Source organism: Anabas testudineus, chromosome 11 (assembly GCF_900324465.2).
Source record: "Anabas testudineus chromosome 11, fAnaTes1.2, whole genome shotgun sequence".
Classification (NCBI taxonomy): Eukaryota; Metazoa; Chordata; class Actinopteri; order Anabantiformes; family Anabantidae; genus Anabas; species Anabas testudineus.
This window is the reverse complement of record NC_046620.1, coordinates 16,787,364-16,793,363: the sequence shown is the minus strand read 5'-3', so window position 1 is coordinate 16,793,363 and position 6,000 is coordinate 16,787,364.

Below are 6,000 nucleotides of genomic sequence, written 5' to 3'. Positions count from 1 at the left end.
CACACACACACACAAGCTGGACAGGGTTAATATACTCCATTAAGGTCTATTACCCTAAATGACTTGGGCAGATGAATGAGGACTCACATTACTCTGCAAATGTGTGTTGCAAGAATGATAGAATGTGTATGCACACACACACACACACACACATCTCATGTGTAATTACACTGTGAAGATATGTGACCCATGAGTCATCTATCATTATCCACAAAGTGAAAGGCAGCAGAGGGTTTTTTTTTTTTTTGCAGTTTGATTTACTGTATGCTGCCAAAATCCTCATCTCATCATGCAATTATTATTCATTGTTCTCTCTTAGTCCAAAACAGCCTACCAAAATGGTGAGATCATTTAAATCCATTTCTAATACAAATTTATTATAGTTTTTCCCATAAGAAAGAGTGATTTTGCCATGATTTTGAATAAGCATCCAGTTGTAGTTGATCTTCTTTCAGAATATCAACACTATTTTGTTTCAGAACAATTCAATGTATAGTGGAAATAGGTGGAAATTATTTGCAGCTGTGCGTTGAGCTACATGCTAATGTCAACATACATGCTTATTATGAGAATTGGGAAAATTTAACAGTTAACATGTTAGCATCTCATGTAGCATGCTGACATATTAAACTGTTACTGTGTTTTCATTTCACTTTTCATTATTTAACCAGAGCCTCATGAGAGGCGATTTCACATGAGAATGTATTTTTATGTGTAACGAGGGGAACCAACCTGTGTAGAGCATCATGAAAATGTATGTTATATTGGTTTTGCTTTCCACACATTTATGTACACAAGGGTGCAGGAAGCTAGCAGCAATACAGCTGGGAATTATGGCAATATTATTGGATTTGCATGCACAGCATATGCTCACAAACCAAAGTACTGGACATGGAAAGGGGGACTCTGGGATTCCCCAAGTTGTTGCAAATGAATATCTGCACCAGATTTCATTGCAATCCATCCAGAAGTGGAGACTTTTGTCTCAAAGTCACAAGCATCGACCTCTCAGCAAAGACACAGCCTTCACAAATCACAAATACCAGGACACCAATTCATCTTGTAGGTGTTTTTGCACAAATGAAAACTTTGACCTAGTGGACTTGCTAGACGAGGCAGACGAGGGATCTCCAACGTTTGCTTAGATATTTCAACATAAACTAGAGCTGGTGTGCAACCAACAGACCAACATTGTTTTCCACAGCTCGTGCAAATCATTGCTAGAAATACATTTAGCAAAGTGAGGCACAAGAAATCTCCAAAATCACAAACTAATTAATTTTGTGCAGCTTCTCCGTAGCACGAGCGAAAGCACTGGTTTGTCTCTATGGATGCCGAACAAAAGCGCAGCGAGTCCTCAGCCCCCACGGGACTCTCACAGCAGTACACTAAGCTAAGTTGCAGCGCTGTAACAAACCAGTGGATAAACATTGTTTCAAAATGGCTGAAAGGAGCCAGCGATGCGAACACTCAGCCACGAACCCTCCCTCTGCCCTAATCTGCTTCTTCCCTCAGATTATTGCTCTGAATGGGCAGACAACAACAGAGAAGACTTATCACTCCCACCCTTTCATAGTATTTGTTGTGTGTATTTTCCCTGTATATTAAATTTGTCTCTCTATTTGTCTGTACGGTACTCGCAGCTGCAACGCCACAATAAATGCAGGCTAAGAAGCAGCTCTCTGTAAACTCAGTATTGTGGAGCTTGTTGAATTACCCATGAGTTTTGATACTTCGCTTTTGTGTAAACGCTTAATTCCACTAATCCCTATGCAGGAACAGTGAATGGCGTAAATTCCCTATGATATCTTGTCTAGGCTAAACATTTGCTCACTTACGTATACATTGGGTACAAAAAATTATTCTTTTGACAACATTACAACAGATTTAACCCAGTGCCCTGCTTATCCTGCAGTGACATGTATTAGCATCATTGCGTTGGGAGGTACATTTACATTTCAAATTACAGCTCAGCTGCTAGCATCATTTTTTGTTGGCAGCTTTGGTCTTGAGCTCTATTAGTAATAATAGAATTAATTATGGTGGGTTGTTTTACTGTGGTGAAACATGTTATTTTCCACATTTGGAGTGGCGAAATCCATTAGAAATTCACAAATTATGAACTTCCATCTTCATTATTTCATTGACTGTGTGTCAAGACTTTTCTTCTCGGGGCTCCTTGAGGTCAAGCTCTATTGGCAATCAAACACTGTCCCTCCCTAACCCTCGTTTTCACCCTTTCTCCCCACACACCTCTCTTGCCCTTTCTCTCTTCCCTTCGTTTTTTTTCTATGCCTCATCGTCATTGCTTGTGTCTTTCTGTCCGGCTGGCCCTCTCAGTGGGGCTATAGAGTCCTAACTTGTCTACATTTACCCCCTGCGTTGGCTGACCAATGGGGCCGTCGTGCTGAGAGTCCCTCCTTTAGTGCTCCGTCATTCTTACACCGAGTCAGCTCATGCTCTCTGTTTTCATGACCTCTGACCCCAGGCCATGGCAACAGTGGCAGGAATGTCAGGAGTGATTGGCAGGATAAAGAGCGTAGCCCCTCTCTTCTGCACAAGCGGATTTGAGACACTTTGAGGGGCAAACAATGGTGGATTTGGGCTCGATTGGATCACTGATGAGCTGATGACTGTCAAAAGAGCACGTCGTCTTTACATAAGCCTGATTATCTCTGCATGGCGGAGGAGCGGAGAAGAGTAGGAGGAGGAGGAGGAGTAACCGCTGTGGGGGGGAGACTGGCAGGGAGTTCACCCCCATGCAGAGTGCCTCGAAAGAGGATAGATGCGCACACGAGGGCCAGGCTACTGGCCCTGCATTTCTCTCATCCACTGGGAGCCTTTAACAAATCTATTCAGGCGACCAGGGGCCCTCATACATGTGGCCGTAATCACAGGGGGATGGCTGAGGGGTGGGAGTGTGAGGGGGATGACACATGGAGGCCATCATTGTTCAATCCCTGACCATCCCATCAAGACGACAGAGAAGCAGAGAGTAAAAGAACGAGGGAAAGATGTAGAAAGAGAGCGAGATGGTGAGAGAAAAGAGCAGTGGGACAGGCAAATCAAAGACAAATCCCTTCCATAATCTGCCTCTCTAATAGGGATTAGACCTCACCAAAGAGCCTATATCAGAATACCAAAGCACCAATGAAGACTCTATTCACACTGAGAGTTTGAGGGGCTGTTATGACTTGAAACTCCACAGTAATGGGTGTCATTCAGAAGTATTAGCAATGGCTGTTCTCCTCGCTTACGGCTTTCTGCAGTGTGCACTAGTTCTATTTTTGAAAAGTTTTAGGGCAAGTTGGGTGACAAACAACCAACATGAAACCTAAACTTGAAACTCAGAAGAACTGGCAGCACCCGCCAGAAAGCACTAATCATATTTTGGATCTGCTCTCTTTTTTTTCCACTGCTTTCATAACAAAACATGTTTTGGGCACGCTGAGTAACTGATTAAACGGCCATTTGATGTCATTTTCAGCCCCATCATGCTAAGATCACTGATTTCCAACTTTGAAAGAATAACATATTGTTTGGGTACTTGGAAGAACAGTAGCTTGGTCTGGCTGGGATGAAGTGCAGAAAAAGTGAAGTGTGTGTATAAGAGAAAGAGTGGCAGATATTCTTCTCAGTGGTGTTGATGGCAGTCTGTCAGAGCTGGCAGAGGAAGTGAAAATGGCCCCAAGTGTCTGGCTTCCTTCCATGCTGTTCTCACATCAATGACAGCTCTCACTGCATCATCTCTCTCTCTCTCTCTCTCTCTCTCTCTCTCTCTCTCTCTCTCTCTCTCTCTCTCTCTCTCTCTCTCTCTCGCTCTGTCTCATTTGCTCTCTTTAGACTCAAGTTTGCTCTTTCTAACTCTTGTTTTCTGACTCTTTCTCTCCCTGAGAAAGGATGTGTGGGTGGGTGAATCCAAGTATGAATGAACTGAAATATACAGACTTCTGAGTGAAGAGAAAATCTGCAGCACCTGAAAGCACCACCAAAGTCACGACTCGGCTGTTTTCCCACACCTCATACCCTCATGTCAGGTTTGAAATAATAGTTTGAGATTTCTGGAAAAAGCACATATTTGTTTTCTTGCTGAAAGTCAGGTGAGAGGATCGATACCACTCACATGCCTAAACAGTAAATCTGACTCTACCACCAGCAGCCTGTTGGCTTAGTTCACCACGAGGTCAGGAAAACAAGCTCTCCGTCACCTTGGAAAGAAAGAAATTAAATCAAATTATTGCTTTAAAAGGGTGGGAACAATTGGTCAGAATAAGGAAATAGACACAATAATAACTGATACTTTATTAATCCCCCCCGGGGAAATTCTTTGGGGACACGTTGACATGTGGCCAGGAATCAGGGGGGGGCCGGAAAGCAAACCACCAACCCTGGAGTTTGTAGACGACTGCCGACTGCCCTAGCAACTGAGCTACAGTCGCCCCCAAACTCTACCTCAATGGGTTCAAGATTATTTTTTTAAAATGGCAAACAAATGTATCTGATGAACGATGTGGCCAAATGTTGTGTCTAAGATTTGAAGTTAAAGGAGCATTGCGCTTTGTACAGAAACGTACAGTACTTTTTTCACAGGTGCACCATCATAAATGCATTTTGTGCTTTCGTGATAGTGATTGTATATGTTTTGATCTTACATTGAGATACAAATTAGTTGCTGGCATAAGCACCAACATGAACTAATTAAGGTTGAACTGGATGTACAATAAAGCCAGTATATGATGCCTGACTTGGCAGTGCATTAATACTGCCAAGTCAATTTGAATCAAACAGAGGTAAAAATAGAATGAATCAGCGATGATATCCTGTGAAACTCATGTATCTCCAAATCGAGGATGTCTGATGAAAAAAATCTGTTTTCAGCTCAGTGGAAATGTCTTTTAAATTGACTTATTTACTGTATTTTAGGAAGGAGGGAGGATTTTTTTTTATCCACAAAGAAATCCTTAATCCGTCAGTGCATCTGAAAAATGTAACATCACCCAATTTGGAGATACAATAAATGCAGTAATGTGCAAACTGTTGATTTCAGCTGGAATATCAAGTGTGAAGCCATGAATTTACATTAACAAAATTGTACAAAACATGAAAGAGGACCGGCAGGACGTTTCAGTGGCTTCTGTCTGTGTGTAGTCCACGCGAGTCTGCTTTACTTTGTCTGAGAGTAAGGTGGCAGCATTGAGTCACGTCTCCAGGTCCATAAAATTGGTGGCTCTGACTCCGTGGTTGAGTGTGTGTGATGCCTGCTCAAATCACCTTTTGATGGTGCGCTTCACCTGATACTGTTCATCTCTCCAGCCTAATGCTTGTTTAGCAAATGACATCAAATACCCATGTACCAAGTGGGGTTAACTGACAACTGTTGATATTGGGATATTATATGACAGAAAGTGGCCTTTCATGCACAGTAGGCTTATTTGTTGCATCTTTGCGGCTTGTAACTAGCTTTTAACCTAATTCTAACCATTTTACTAATCTAATCCAACTAGTGAATATTTATAGACTTCAGGAATACTTCATCATCTCAAAAAGCATTTTACTGAAAGACCAACTAGTAGCGTTGGACTACATAAAATAAATAACAGTGGGTAAAATTAAATGTGACTTTAAAACAGTTGAAAAGTATAAAACTTTTGTCTTACCAGGGCCCATAAAGAGGCCAGAGGACCCCATATGATGTGCAGTGCATGATCTGCTGCTAACCCAAGCATATAGGACCACAGCTTTGTGAAACGCTCACTATTAACAACTCTAAGACCCCCCATCAACCCTTCTCCCTCTCTACCCTGTCTTTGGACCTGTGAATGTCAAGGATGGCTCAGAGAGACACATAACCCTCCACCCTCCCATCCATCTCCCCCCGAGCTGCCGCCCCCATACTGACTCTGGCCTTTCCTGTCGTCTGATCCATATTTCAGAGGCGGCAGTGGTGGCACTGAGGGGGTATAATCCAACATTAAAGCAAGGAGGTCTGGGCTGAAAGCA